This window comes from Pan troglodytes, chromosome 3, assembly GCF_028858775.2.
Source record: "Pan troglodytes isolate AG18354 chromosome 3, NHGRI_mPanTro3-v2.0_pri, whole genome shotgun sequence".
NCBI classification, from domain to species: domain Eukaryota; kingdom Metazoa; phylum Chordata; class Mammalia; order Primates; family Hominidae; genus Pan; species Pan troglodytes.
The window spans coordinates 77,359,261-77,375,731 of record NC_072401.2 but is presented as its reverse complement, the minus strand read 5'-3'; the positions used below and the strand labels follow the sequence as shown (position 1 = coordinate 77,375,731).

The 16,471-nt window shown below is 36.9% G+C and overlaps 1 non-coding gene across 1 annotated transcript; it reads left to right on the top strand.

Moving 5' to 3' along the window:
• The first annotated feature begins 8,629 nt into the window (after positions 1-8,629).
• LOC112209030 (U6 spliceosomal RNA) lies at positions 8,630-8,733 on the top strand. Its single transcript, XR_002943718.1, has one exon. It is a non-coding gene; the product is annotated as a U6 spliceosomal RNA (small nuclear RNA).
• Positions 8,734-16,471: the final 7,738 nt, after the last annotated feature.

Here is a 16,471-nt window from a genome sequence, read left to right as displayed (position 1 = left end):
CTTGAGACATTAGACATAAGGCAATAAAAAACAGTAATCCCCAAGAGAAAAGAAACAAGTGAAGTGAGCCCTGTACTTGCATCAGCTTACTATCAGGGTCAGCTAACTTTTTTTGTAAAGGGCCAGATGGCATACATTTTAGTCTTTCTGGGCTACATAAAGATTCTAGGTAATAGAGTAAGGACAAAAAAACTCAAGTATAGAGTGTCTCTGAATTGAGGAGATGGAGTTCGGAGTTTAGGTAAACCAAGGTTCACAGGGCAAAGTACTGTAGAGCAGTGGTCCCAACATTTCTGGCACCGGAAACCAGTTTTGTGGAGGAATATTTTCCCATGAACAGGGGGTTGGGGTGGGGGATGGGTTTTGGATGTGCAGTTCACAATAGGATGCACGCTCCTATGGAGAATCTAATGCTGCCGCTGATCTGACAGGAGGCAGAGCTCAGGTGGTAATGTTTGCTCGCACACCCCTCCCTCACCTCCTGCTATGTAGCCCGGTTCCTAAGAGGCCATGGATGGGTACCAGTCTGGGTCCCAGGGGTTGGGGAGCCCTGCAGAGGACAGAGTAGCATGGGAGGTTAACTTCAGAGATCTTCTGGAGGCATCTTCAAGTATTCAGATGAATACTGAGCAGCCCATGTGTGTGTGACCATCCAAGGCTAGGGGAAGAACAACTTGAAAGCACTGGAGGAGAACAGTGCCCACTGCTCACATAAGACCCAGATTACTGTCTCATTTCAACAACCAGAGCAGAAAACTGTATAACTTATGGGGCCCTGGATTGGGCACTAAGAAGGGCCTTGCCTCAGTAGTGGGGAAAATTAATGGTAGATAAAATGCTGCTCTGATCCAGCTAAACAAACCTTAAATGCAAGACCCCAAAGAATCAAACTGTTGCTAAGTAACTTCACTGCATTCCAAAATAAAGACCAAGAATATTTATAGGAATACAGAAATACATGACACCCTACAGGGCAAAATTCACACTATGTGGCATATAATAGAGAACTACCTGGAATAAGACAAAGCAGGAAAATATAATCCACAATGAGAAAAAACAATTAATTTACATTAACCTAGAAATGACAGAATGATAGAATTTGTACAAAAGGACGCTAAATATTTTCCAAATGTAAAAACTACAAACCCACAGATCCAATAAGTTCAATGAACATCAAACATAAGAAACATGAAGAAAACTACACCAAGGCATAATAATTAAACTGCTAAAAGCCACTGATAAAGAGAAAACATTTTTTAAAAACACCCAGGAAAAAAGACACATTATTTATAGAAAAACTAGATAAAGATGTCTCATCAGAGACAATGCAACCTAGAAGATAGTGGAGCAACATCTTGAAAGTACAGGAAGAGTAAATCTAGAATTCTTTGCCCAAGAAAAACATCTTTTAATAAAGAAGGCAAAATAAAGCTTTTTCAAACATACAAAAGCTGAAATAATTTATCACTAGCAGACTTGCACTATGAGAAATTTTAAGAAATTATCCTTTAAGCAGAAGGAGAATAATACCAGATGGATACTTGGATCCTCACCAAGTAAATAAATGGTACCAGAAATTCTAACTAGATAGGTAATTTTCTTATTATTTAAATCTCTTTAAAGTTAAAGAGATAATTGAAATTTAAAGCAAAATTAATATTGATATATTGTGGGATTTATGTAAATTGTAGAAGTAAATTGTATGACAATAGCAGAGGAGCCTGGAGGATCAAAATGGAGGTGTCCTGCTGCAAATTTCTTATACTGTACATCAAGTAGTATTGAAGGTAGACTATATTGTTAAAGATGAAACTCAAAAGCAACCACTTAAATAATGCAACAAAGAATTATAGTTAATGAGAAAGAAAAGGAGATAAAATGAAATCATAACAAATCCTCAATTCTTCTAAAAACTGTCAAAAAAGAAGAAAAAAGGAAACAAAAATAGAAAAAATTAAAAGCAAATCACAAGATGATAGATTTAAATGAAACCATGTCAATGATCACATTCTGTATAAATAAACACACCTCAATCAGAAGGCAGAGGTTTTCAGATCAGAAAAAAACAAATAAACAAGATCCAACGCTATGCTGTCTAAAAGAAATCTGCTTTAATTATAAAGACACAATAGAAACAGCCTAATTGATACAGAACACTCCAGCCAACAGTAGACTGCTGACACTTTTCAGGTATACATGAAACATTTACCAAGATTAATTATATTCTGGGCCATAACATAAATCTATCTAAGTTTTAAATGACTTATGTCATACAAATATGTTCTCCAACAGCAAAAAAAAAAAAAGTTAGATTAGAAATTAATGAAAGTATCTAGAAAATTCCTAAAGATTTGGATACTAAATAACATGCTTCAAAATAATCCATGGGTCAAAGAAGAAATCAAAAGGGAAATAAGAAAACATTTTGAACCAAATGAAAATGAATATACATATATCAAAATTTTGGGGTTACCACCAAACCATTCTTTAGAGGGAAACTTGTGCACTGAGAAGAAAAAAACAATTAAATAATCTTAACTTTCACCTTAGGGGAAAAAAAAACAAACTAAACCAAGCAGCAAAAGAAAGAAAATATAGACAGTTCTTAACTCACAATGGTTCAATTTAACAACTTTTTGATTTTACAATGGTGCAAAAGTAATATGCATTTAGTAGGAAGCATACTTGGAGTACTCATACAGCCATTCTATTTTTCACTTTCAGTAGAATTTTCAATAAATTTCATGAGATATTCAACACTTTATTATAAAATAGGCTGTGTGTTAGATGATTTTGCCCAGCTGTAGGCTAATGTAAGTGTTCTGAGCATGTTTAGGGTAGGCTAGGCTAAGCCAGGATTTTAGTAGGTTGGGTGTACTCAATGCATTTTCAACTTATGATATTTTCAATTTATGATGGTCTTATCAGAATGTAATTCCATTGTAAGTGAAGGAACATCTGTAATAAAGATCAGAACAAAAGTCAGGAAACTGGAAAATGATGCCAGTTCAAATGGGTGGAAAAGGAAGCTCCAAAAGTGTGTTCCTCCATAAAAGCCACAAATAAATTGGCAAAACTGTCAGAATTAGTTTTGTCAGAACTCTGAATACTAATACAAAATTTACATTAAACAGATGAACGTCTAATCAAAACAAACAAACAAACACACAAACAAAAACAAAAAACCTGCCTCTACGAAAGAGAGCTTTGTGGTGCTTTAATTAACTGCAGCCCCATCTTCTACTCTCTAGCTCTGCAGGCTCCCCAGCAATGTGGGGAGAAAACAATAGCCCACATTACCAAGATAGGATCTTAGTATGAAGGGAGCAGAACAAGCCTCATTCTTAAAGAATTGTAGTTGTTTTGACCTATGTCTCCCTGAATAAGTGGCTCAAAGGGCTTCTCTTTATTTCACTTAACCTGAAATTCTCCCAGAGCTAAGTCTACTCAGGGGGCATTAGTGGAAAATATTCCGAGGCAAATGTATGAGCTGCTGCCTCCTGGGGCAAAAGATAAGAGTTTCGGCAAACCACTAATTACTCTGGCAGGAAAAGCCAGGGAATAAGATGCCTTGGGAAATAAGGGCTTTGAAAAGGTAGCATATATTTCTGGGAATTTAGAAGGCAACACTCATGCCCAGGAATGATGCAGTATCAACAAAGACCTGAGAACCTAATCTCTCATCTATGACTGACCCTCACACCCTGTGCAAGCCAGAAGTGAATGAAGGCAAAGGCAGAGCTGTAAACTGCCTGGCTAAGGAAGGTGTCTTCCAAAACACACACATAGCCCATCTGCAAATGCTAGATTTTTTTATTGTTGTTACTTAAGATATTTAAGGAAATTTCTGTCAAATTTAATTTAGTTGTCTACCTGACAACTAAACTAACAAAATGGAGATTTCAGTGGCCAGATATAACAAAGAATACAGACTTTACAAAACTTGTTTGAAAAGTCACTAAACAAACAAGTGACAACTACACAAGCAACAATGAAAGAGAAAGGAGAAAGAAGAAAGAGAAGAAAGAAAGAAAGAAAGAGGAAAGAAAGGAAGAAAGAAAGAGGAAAGAAAGAAAGAGGAAGAAAGGAAGAAAGAAAGAAAAGGAAGGAAGGGAAGGAAGGAAGGAAGGAAGGAAGGAAGGAAGGAAGGAAGGAAAAGAAAGTAAAGAAAGAAAGAGGAAGGAAGGGGCCAGGCACGGTGGCTCACACCTGTAATCCCAGCAGTTTGGGAGGCTGAGGCGGGCGGTTCACGAGGTCAGGAGATCGAGACCATCCTGGCTAACACGGTGAAACCCCGTCTCTACTAAAAACACAAAAAATTAGCCGGGCATGGTGGCAGGCGCCTGTAGTCCCAGCTACTTGGGAGGCTGTGGCAGGAGAATGGTGTGAACCCAGGAGGTGGAGCTGGCAGTGAGCTGAGATTGCGCCACTGCACTCTAGCCTGGGTGACAGAGTGAGACTCCATCTCAAAAAAAAAAAAAAAAAAAGAATGAAAGAGGAAGGAAGGAAGGAAAGAAGGAAGGACGGGAGGGAGGGAAGGAAGGAAGGGAGGGAGGGAATGAGGGAGGAAGGCAGGAAGGCAGGGAGGGGAGGAGGGAAGGAGGGAGGGAGGAAGGGAAGAACTGAAGACGGGGGAGAATAAGAACTGAAATGGTAACACAACAGAGAACTGCCAAACCAGAGTAACAAACAATAAGAGAAAAAGAAAGGAACAAAAAATATATAAAACAACCAGAAAACAATTAACAATATGACAGAAACAAAACCTAATATATTAATATTAACCTTGTGTATAAATATATTATTAAGTTCTCCACTTAAAAGATATAAACTGGCTAAGTGGATTAAAAAAACTTGATCCAATGTTGCCTAAAAGAAACACACTTTACCTGTAAAAACCCAATATAAACTTAAAGAGATGAAAAAAGATACGCCACATAAACAAAAATCAAAAGCAAGAAGGAATAGCTATATTTATATCAGATAAAACAGACTTTAAACCAAAAAGAGTTTTAAAAGGCAAAGAAAGTCATTATCTATTGATGAAAGGATCAATCCAGCAAAAGAAAATAATTCTAAATACATATGCACCCAACACTGGAGCACCCAGATTCCTAAAGCAAATGTTACTAGATCTGAAGAGACAGACTCCAATACAATAGTAGTGGGAGACTTCAACTCAGCATTAGACAGGTCATCTAGACAGAAAATCAGCAAAGAAACCCTGGATTTAAACTGGACTTTAGACCAAATGGACCTAACAGCTATTTACAGAGCATTTTATCCAACACTGCAGAATACACATTCTTCTTATTAACACATGGAACATTCTCCAAGATAGGCCATATGTTAGGCCACAAAACAAATCTCAACAAATTTTAAAAATTGAAATTATATCAAGTATCTTCTCAGGCTACAATGGAATAAAATAAAAGTCAATACCAAGAGGAACTTTGGAAACTACTAAATACGTGGATATGAAACAATAAGTTCCTGTACAATCTCTGGGTCAGTGAAGAAATTAAGATGAAAATCAAAAATTCTTGAAACAAGTGAAAATGAAAACACAACATACTAAAACCCATGAGATACAGTAAAAGCAGTACTAAAAAAGAAGTTTATAGCAACAAGCCTACATCAAAAAAGTAGATTTAAAATAAATGATCTAACAATGCACCTCAAGGAACTAGAAAAGTAAGAACAAACCAAACCTCAAACTGCAGAAGAAACAAAGAAATAATAAAGATCAGAACAAGATCAGAAAGAGAATGAAATAAAATAGAGACTAAAAAAAATACAGTGGATCAATGAAGCAAAAAAAAAAAATGGTTCTTCAAAAAGATAAACAAAATTTATAAACCTTCTATCTAGACTAACCAAAAAAAAGAAGACCCAAATACCCAAAATCAGAAATGAAAAAGGAGACATTACAACTCATACCACAGAAATACAAAATATCATCAGAGACTTTTATGAGCAACGATACACTAACAAATTGGAAAGCCTAGAGGAAATGAATAAACGCCTGGTAACCTACAGAGACTGAATCAGGAAGAAATAAAAAACCTAAACAGACCAATAACAAGCTGCAAGATTGAATCAGTAATAAAAACTCTTCCAACAAAGGGAAAGCCCAGGACTGGATGGATTCACCACCAAAGTTTTCCAAACTTATAATGAAGAACTAATAAAGAATTAATCCTTTTTAAACTCTTCCAAAAAAACTGAAGAGGCAGGAGTTCTCCAACTCATTCTACAGGGCCAGAATTACCCAGATACCAAAACCAGACAAGGACAGGACAAATAAAGAAACTTACAGACCAATATCCCTGATAAATGTGAACTCAAAACTCCTCAACAGAATACCAGCAAACAGAATTCAAGAGCACATCAAAAAGATAATACACCATCATCAAGTGGGATTTATACCAGGGACACAAGTATCATTCAAATACACAAATCAATAAACATGATACACCACATCAACAGAATGAAGGGCAAAACCATATTATCATCTCAATAGATGCAGAAAAAGCATTTTATACAATTCAACATCCCTTCATGATAAAAGAAAAAAAAACTCTCAACGAACTAAGCATAGAAGAAACATGCCACAAAATAATAAAGGCCATATATGACAAACCCATAGCTAACATCATACTGAATGGGGAAAAGTTGAAATCCTTTCCTCTAAGAACTAGAATAAGACAAGGATGCCCATTTTCAGGACTCCTATTCAACATAGTACTGGAAATCCTAGCCAGAGCAATCAGGCAAGAGAAAGAAATAAAAGGCTCCCAAATTGGAAAATAGGGAGTCAAATTGTCCCTTTGCAGATGACATGATCTTATATTTAGAAAGAAAAGCCAAAGACTCCACCAAATATCTCTCAGAACTCACAAACAAATTCAGTAAAGTTGTAGAATACAAAATCTACATAAAAAAGTCGGTAGTGTTTCTATACAACAATAATGATCTAGCTAAGTAGCAAATCAAGCAGGCAATCCCATTTACAATAGCCACAGAAAAAAAATAAAATAGGAATAAATTTAACCCAGGAGGTAAAAGATCCCTACAGGAAAAACTACAAAACCCTGATGAGAGAAATTAAAGATGATACAAACAAATGGAAAGACATCCCATACTCATGGATCAGAAAAATTAATATTGAAATGATCATACTGCCCAAAACAATATACAGATTCAATGCAATCATTATCAAAATACCAATGTTATTTTCACAGACAAAGTAAAAACAAGCCAGGCGCAGTGGCTCATGCTTGCAATCCCAGCACTTTGGGAGGCCGAGGCAGGTACCAGCCTGGCCAACATGGCGAAACTCTGTCTCTACTAAAAATACAAAAATATTAGCTGGGTGTGGTGGTGGGCACCTGTAATCCCAGCTACTCGGGAGGCTGAGGCAGGAGAATCACTTGAACCTGGGAGGCAGAGGTTGCAGTGAGCCAAGATTGTGCCACTCCACTCCAGCCTGGGCAACAACAGTGAAACCCCATCTCATAGAACCAAAGAAGAGCCAGAATAGCCAATGCAATCTTGAGCAAAAAGAATAAAGCTGAAGGCATAAGACTACCTGATTTCAAAATATATTATGAGGCTATAGTAATCAAAACAGCATAATATTGGTATAAAAATAGACACATTGACCAATGGAGCAAAATAGGGAACCCAGAAATAAACCCAACTATAAACGGCCACCTGATTTTTGACAAAGATGGGGAAAAAACATCCTTTTCAATAAATGGTGTTGGGAAAACTAGATATTCACATGGAGAAGAATGAAACTGGATCCCTATTTCTCACCACATACAAAAATCAACTCAAAATAGATTTAAATGTAAAATAGGAAACTAGAAAACTACCAGGAGAAAATGGGGAAAAGGATATTGGTCTAGGCAAGTATTTTATGGCTAAGCTCTCAAAAGCATGGAAAACTAAAATAAAAATAGAGAAATGAGATTGATACAGTTTGGCTGTGTCCCCACCCAATTCTCATCTTGAATTCCCACATTTTGTGGGAGGAACCAGGTGGGAGGTAACTGGATCATGGGGGCAGGTATTTCCCCTGGTATTCTTGTGATGGTGGGTGGGTCTCACAATATCTGATGGTATTATAAGGAAGAGTTTCCCTGCACAAGCTTTTTCTTCTTTGCCTGCTGCCATCCATGTAAGATGTGACTTGTTCCTCCTTGCCTTTTGCCATGATTGTGAGGCTTCCCCAGCCACGTGAAACTGTAAGTCCATATTAAATATCTTTCTTTTGTAAATTGCCCAGTCTTGGGTATGTCTTTATCAGCAGTGTGAAAACAGACTAATATAGAGAAAATATTAAGCTAAAAAGCTTCTGCACAGCAAAGCAAACAATCAACAGAGGGAAGAGACAATGTGTTGAGTGGAGAAAATATTTGCAAACTATCCATTCAACAAGGGACTAATATCCAGAATATACAAGGAACCCAAACAATTCAACAATAGAAAAAATCACATTAAAAAGTGGACAAAAGACACAAATAGACAAGTCTCAAAAGAAGACATACAAATGGCAAACAGTATATTAAAAAATGTTCAACATCACTAGTCATCAGAGAAATACATGTCAAAACCACAGTAAGTGCTTCCTTCAGCATCATGTATACTAAAATTGGAATGATACAGAGATTAGCATGGCCCCTGCACAAGGATGACATGCAAATTCATGAAGCACTCTATATTTTCCAGAAAACAACCACAATGAGATATCATATTACTCCAGTTAAAATGGGTATTGTTCTAAAAATTATAGAAGGGAGGCTGATGAGGATTTGGAGAAAAGGGAACTCATACAATTTGGTGGGAATGTAAATTAGTACAACCACGATGTAAAACGGTATGGAGATTTCTCAAAAAACTAAAAATAAAACTACTACTTGATTCAGCAATCTCACTACTTGGTATCTACCCAAAGGAAAAGAAAACAGTGTATGAAAAGGATACCCCCACTCGCATGTTTATCACAGCACTATTCACAATAGCAAAGATATGGAATCAACCTAAGTGTCCATCAGCTGATGAATGAATGAAGAAAGTGAGATATATGTATGTATACAATGCAGTGCTATTTGGCCATAAAAAAAGAATGAAATTATGTCATTATCAGCAATATGAATGGAACTGGAGGTCATGTTAAGTGAAATAACCCATGCACCAACAGGCAAATATCACATGTTCTCACTAATATGTGGGAGCTAAAAACTTGATCTCATAAAGGTAGAAGAGCAGAATGATAGATACTGGAAGCTGGGAAGGTTGGGTGCATGGGAAGGGGAATGAAGAGAGATAAGTTCAGAGGTACAAACATATAGTTACATAAAAGTTATAAGTTCTGTTGTTCAACAGCAGAGTTAACAACAATGTATTGTATATTTCGAAGTAGCTAGAAGAGAGAACTTGAATTCCCAACACCTAGAAATAATAAATACTTAAAGTGATGGACACCTCAAATGCCTTGACTTGATCATTACATATTCTATGCATGTAACAAAACATAATGTGTGCTCCATAAATATGTAAAATATTATGTATCAATTTTTAAAAATCCCAATTTAAAATGGGCAAAATATTTGAACAGACACTTCAACAAAATATACACAGAGAGCAAATAAACCCATGAAAATATGCTCAACATGATTAGTTGTGGGGACAAGTATCACTCATTTTAGATGCCAATCCACCTTGTGACTCCTGACTAACCCCAAGTCCAGGAATGCCTCCAAAATGTCTAGTTGATATATTACTTCTTACATAGAAACACCTAGTTACTGGAGTTTCACCTTTCCTCCAAAACAACTCTTGATATTGTTGCATGCATCATAGGCTGTGATGCCCACAGCATTCTTTCAATTCACCATTATTTCCAGAGCACATGGATTCTGGAATAATACTCCCTAATATAGAAGTGCTGGGTCTGGAGGGTTGTGGTGTGGAGATCCACCTGTCTTGCAGCCACGCAAGACCAGGCTTCTGCCTATAAGTTCCCTAATAAATCACGCTTTACCAACAAACTGGATTTGTCTGCATTGTTCTTTGGCTCCTGCATTTGGGGGCCGCTTTGCGTATGTGGCCCTTTTATAGAACATTAGTAATTCAATTAAATGTTAATAAGATGTCAATACAATCTCAAGGGAGAGGTTCAGAGAAGGGCAAGATCAATGTGCACCAAGGAGGCTTGGAGGTATACTGTTTTATGTGTGTGCTCAATAAACAGACTGAATGAAAAGAACAAAAAAAAGATGTCAATATACACCTTTTGGAATGGCCAAGTGTTTTTGACGATGTGGAGGAACTTGAACCTTCATATACTGCTGGTTGGAATGTAAAATTGTACTACTTTGGAAGCCTGTTTGCAGTTTCTTAAAATGTCAAACATATGCCTAGCATATGGCCCAGGCATTTCTCTCCTAGGTATTTACCCAGAGAAAGGAAAGAATATACCCATACAAAGTCTTATACACCAACGTTCATAGCCACAATGTTCATAGCCACTTTAATTATAATAACCAAAACCAGAAAACAATCCAAATGTCCATCATCAGGTTAATGGATAAATAAATTATACTATAACCATACAATAGAAGAGTACTCAGCAATAAAAATGAATGAGCTTTTGATACAGGCAAAACCATGGGTGAATCTCAAAATAATTATGCCGTGAGGAAAGCCAGACAAAAAGTATACATAGACTGTGATTCCATTCATATAAAATCCTAGAAAATGAAAACTAAAACAGACTGACAGAAGATCGTGATTTCCTAGAAATCAAGGAGTCAGGAAGCGGAGAGATGTAGGAATGAAAAGGGGCACAAGGACACTTTTGGGGGTGGTGGCTATGTTCATTATCTTGATTGAGGTGATGGTTTTGTAGACATATTCACATGTCAAAATATATTAAATTGTGTATCTTAAGTATGTGTCATTTACTGTATTTTAATTATACCTTATTAAAGCCATTTAAAGAAATATCTATGTTTTCCAAAACAACTTAATGAGAAAAGTGTCATTGCTTGACATTTTTGCACATCTGGTTTATGTCTTACTTAATACAAGGCAGCTGGATTCTCATATCTGCTTGCTGCATTCAAAATGTTGCATTACGTTGTTTTAGTTTAAGTATATAAAGAAAATCCATCTTCACACAAATATGTAGTGGGAAAGGGACAGATGTTTTAATAGCTTTTTGAGATAATTGTGGATATTCTTCTTTGATATCACATCAGAGCTTGACAAGTGGTAGTGTCCTAAAGTTTAGTTGCAGTATGGAATCTAAAACCAAATTAACAAACTTTTCGTACTCTCTTATGTTAAAATCCATTGGTCCATTGTATAATTGGAATGGATCTTTTTCCATGTATAGTATTATAATAGCGTGGTCATTTGGCAAATATTGGTTTGCTGAGTTACATAGATCTTCCAAATGTTGGTACATAATGTTGTACATGTATACAAGTTTACATATGTACACACACACAATATGCATGTAAATAATATACCACTGATATTACTTCAAAAAGTCATCAAGTATTGGAAAACTATCAAACTTACCGTGGTGAACACAAGTTTACCAAAATTCTAATTGTCACTTGAAAATTCAAATTTTATAATTGGCAACAAATACTGGCAGATATTTTGCTTGAAATGACAGCTTCACTTTATTCATTTTCTAGAAAAGTCTGCCAAATATTCAAATCTAAAAAAACACAATTTCTACGTCAGTGCTATGGCCTGAATGTTTGCGTCCCTCCAAAATTCATATGTTGACACCCAATCACCAATGTGATAATATTAGCAGGTGGGGCCTTTGGGAGGTGATTAGATCATGAGAGAAAAGCCTTCATGAATAGAACTAGTGCCCTTATAAAAAAAAAGGCCCAGAGAGCTGCCTTGTACCCTTTCACCGTGTAAGGAAGCAGCAAGGATGCACCATTCTAGGAGCCAGCAAATGGGCCCTCCCCAGACATTGAAAGTGCCGGCCCCTCGATCTGGACTTCCCTGCCTTCAGAACCAAAAGAAATAGATTTCCATTGTTTATAAACTACCCAGTTTATGGTATCTTGTTATAGCAGTCTCAACAGACCAAGATAGTCACTCTAAAAACAAAAAATGGTTTTCCCTAAAGAAAGTGACTAGTTCAGCTTGCAGTTCAGTCTCACGAGAGCTTTCCTTCAAAACAATCATTATACTTTGATATAGAGCAAATGTGTTTTATGCATACTTACCATTTCATAACACCAAATATTAAAGTTATTGATTCAAGGGTTGAGATTTAATATAGTTAATTTTTACATCAAGAACATTCTGAACTGAAACCAGTAAGTTTTTTATATGAGTGCATGGTGAACTAGGCATTGGGCACAATGCCTCATAGTTCAGTGTGATGCCAGTGCTTTCATTTCTGCTATGTCATCAGCAGTTTACCCACCATCGTAGGTGAACTATCAGGTCAAATGTCAACACAGTGGAAAAGGGTCTTTGGCACCTCTTGGTGCATGGGCCATACTTCAGGGACCATGGTCCTAGCCTGAAAGCACAACACTTCATGTTTGCCCAAAGTTATCCTGAGAAGTTATCTAATCGCAAGAGATCAGAATGTGCCCTTAATAAGACCAGCCACACTTAAGAGTCCTATCTCATTCATCTAATGAGTATTTTTTAATTAATAAATACTAAAGTTTAATTCACAAAAGTATAGGTGTAAGTTTTACAGATTTTCAACAGGATTGTGCTTCAAAGGATAAAATTGACCACATTAAATGTTGGATGATTTTTCTGTTCTTGTCCTCAAAGGAACAGGTGCCAAGTGGAATTAGACATGCAAAAACTGTGCCAATTTGGGATATTTTTAAAGGAATTCTGTGTGAAAATTTTCCACCATATATGGTTTGTGACAAAAACATTCTAATATGGTAAAAATTAATATAATAGCTTTCATACACACAGTAAGATACCCAATGTAATTTTTTCATGACTGTGTGACTCATGTGTACTGTATATTGCTGTATACTGAAGGACACAAAGCCCCAACCCAGGTCTGGCAGTGCCTGTAAAAGCAAGGCTACAGACACCATCAGAGCTCTCTGATGATATGGTGTTCACATAGTAGCCATTAATGGCTTTTTCTTTTTTTTAATATATATTTTTATTATACTTTAAGTTCTAGGGTACATGTGCACAATGTGCAGGTTTGTTAAATTGTATACATGTGCCATGATGGTGTGCTGCACCCATTAACTCATCATTTATATTAGGTATATCTCCTAATGCTATCCCTCCTCCCTCCCCCCACGCCACAACAGGCCATGGTGTGCGATGTTCCCCTTCCTGTGTCCAAGCGTTCTCATTGTTCAATTCCCACCTATGAGTGAGGACATGCAGTGTTTGGTTTTTTGTCCTTGCGATAGTTTGCTGAGAATGATGGTTTCCAGCTTCATCCACGTCTCTACAAAGGACATGAACTCATTAATTTTTTATGGCTGCATAGTATTCCATGGTGTATATCTGCCACATTTTCTTAATCCAGTCTATCATTGTTGGACATTTGGGTTGGTTCCAAGTCTTTGCTATTGTGAATAGTGCCGCAATAAATATGCGTGTGCATGTGTCTTTATAGCAGCATGATTTATAGTCCTTTGGGTATATACCCAGTAATGGGATGGCTGGATCAAATGGTATTTCTAGTTCTAGATCCCTGAGGAATCGCCACACTGACTTCCACAATGGTTGAACTAGTTTACAGTAACACCAACAGTGTAAAAGTGTTCCTATTTGTCCACATCCTCTCTAGCACCTGTTGTTTCCTGACTTTTTAATGATTGCCATTCTAACTGGTGTGAGATGGTATCTCATGTGGTTTTGATTTGCATTTCTCTGATAGCCAGTGATGGTGAGCATTTTTTCATGTGTTTTTTGGCTGCATAAATGTCTTCTTTTGAGAAGTGTCTGTTCATATCCTTCACCCACTTTTTGATGGGGTTGTTTGTTTTTTTCTTAAAAATTTGTTTGAGTTCATTGTAGATTCTGGATATTAGCCCTTTGTCAGATGAGTAGGTTGTGAAAATTTTCTCCCATTTTGTAGGTTGCCTGCTCACTCTGATGGTAGTTTCTTTGGCTGTGCAGAAGCTCTTTAGTTTAATTAGATCCCATTTGTCAATTTTGACTTTTGTTGCCATTGCTTTTGGTGTTTTAGATATGAAGTCCTTGCTCATGCCTATGTCCTGAATGGTAATGCCTCGGTTTTCTTCCAGGGTTTTTACGGTTTTAGGTCTGACGTTTAAGTCTTTAATCCATCTTGAATTAATTTTTGTATAAGGTGTAAGGAAAGGATCCAGTTTCAGCTTTCTACATATGGCTAGCCAGTTTTCCCAGCACCATTTATTAAATAGGGAATCCTTTCCCCATTTCTTGTTTTTCTCAGATTTGTCAAAGATCAGATAGTTATAGATATGCGGCATTATTTCTGAGGGCTCTGTTCTGTTCCATTGATCTACATCTCTGTTTTGGTACCAGTACCATGCTGTTTTGGTTACTGTAGCCTTGTAGTATAGTTTGAAGTCAGGTAGCATGATGCCTCCAGCTTTGTTCTTTTGGCTTGGGATTGATTTGCTGATGTGGGCTCTTTTTTGGTTCCATATGAATTTTAAAGTAGTTTTTTCCAATTCTGTGAAGAAAGTCATTGATAGCTTGATGGGGATGGCATTGAATCTATAAATTACCTTGGGCAGTATGGCCATTTTCACGATATTGATTCTTCCTACCCATGAGCATGGAATGTTCTTCCACTTGTTTGTGTCCTCTTTTATTTCATTGAGCAGTGGTTTGTAGTTCTCCTTGAAGAGGTCCTTCACATCCCTTGTAAGTTGGATTCCTAGGTATTTTATTCTCTTTGAAGCAATTGTGAATGGGAGTTCACTCATGATTTGGCTCTCTGTTTGTCTGTTATTGGTGTATAAGAATGCCTGTGATTTTTGTACATTGATTTTGTGTCCTGAGACTTTGCTGAAGTTGCTTATCAGCTTAAGGAGATTTTGGGCTGAGACTATGGGATTTTCTAGATATACAGTCATGTCATCTGCAAACAGGGACAATTTGATTTCCTCTTTTCCTAATTGAATACCCTTTATTTCCTTCTCCTGCCTAATTGCCCTGGCCAGAACTTCCAACACTGTGTTGAATAGGAGTGGTGAGAGAGGGCATCCCTGTCTTGTGCCAGTTTTCAAAGGGAATGCTTCCAGTTTTTGCCCGTTCAGTATGATATTGGCTGTGGGTTTGTCATAGCTCTTATTATTTTGAGATACGTCACATCAATACCTAATTTATTGAGAGTTTTTAGGATGAGGGGTTGTTGAATTTTGTCAAAGTCGTTTTCTGAATCTATTGAGATAATCATGTGGGTTTTGTCTTTGCTTCTGTTTATATGCTGGATTACATTTATTGATTTGTGTATATTGAACCAGCCTTGCATCCCAGGGATGAAGCCCACTTGATCATGGTGCATAAGATTTTGATGTGCTGCTGGATTCGGTTTGCCAGTATTTTATTGAGGATTTTTCATCAATGTTCATCAAGGATATTTGCCTAAAATTCTCTTTTTTCGTTGTGTCTCTGCCCGGCTTTGGTATCAGGATGATGCTGGCCTCATAAAATGAGTTAGGGAGGATTCCCTCTTTTTCTATTGATTGGAATAGTTTCAGAAGAAATGGTACCAGTTCCTCCTTGTACCTCTTGTAGAATTCGTCTGTGAATCCATCTGGTCCTGGACTCTTTTTGGTTGTTGAGCTATTGATTATTGCCACAATTTCAGAGCCTGTTATTGGTCTATTGAGAGAGTCAACTTCTTCCTGGTTTAGTCTTGGGAGGATGTATGTGTCCAGGAATTTATCCATTTCTTCTAGATTTTCTAGTTTATTTGCGTAGAGGTGTTTGTAGTATTCGCTGATAGTAGTTTGTATTTCTGTGGGATTGATGGTGATATCCCCTTTATCATTTTTTATTGCGTCTACTTGATTCTTCTCTCTTTTCTTCTTTATTAGTCTTGCTAGCGGTCTATCAATTTTGTTGATCCTTTCAAAAAACCAGCTCCTGGATTCATTGATTGTTTGAAGGATTTTTTATGTCTCTATTTCCTTCAGTTCTGCTCTGATCTTAGTTATTTCTTGCCTTCTGCTAGCTTTTGAATGTGTTTGCTCTTGCTTTTCTAGTTCTTTTAATTGTGATGTTAGGGTGTCAATTTTGGATCTTTCCTGCTTTCTCTTATGGGCATTTAGTGCTATAAATTTCCCTCTACACACTGTTTTGAATGTGTTCCAGAGATTCTGGTATGTTGTGTCTTTTTTCTCGTTGGTTTCAAAGAACATCTTTATTTCTGCCTTCATTTTTTTATGTACCCAGTAGTCATTCAGGAGCAGGTTGTTCAGTTTCCATG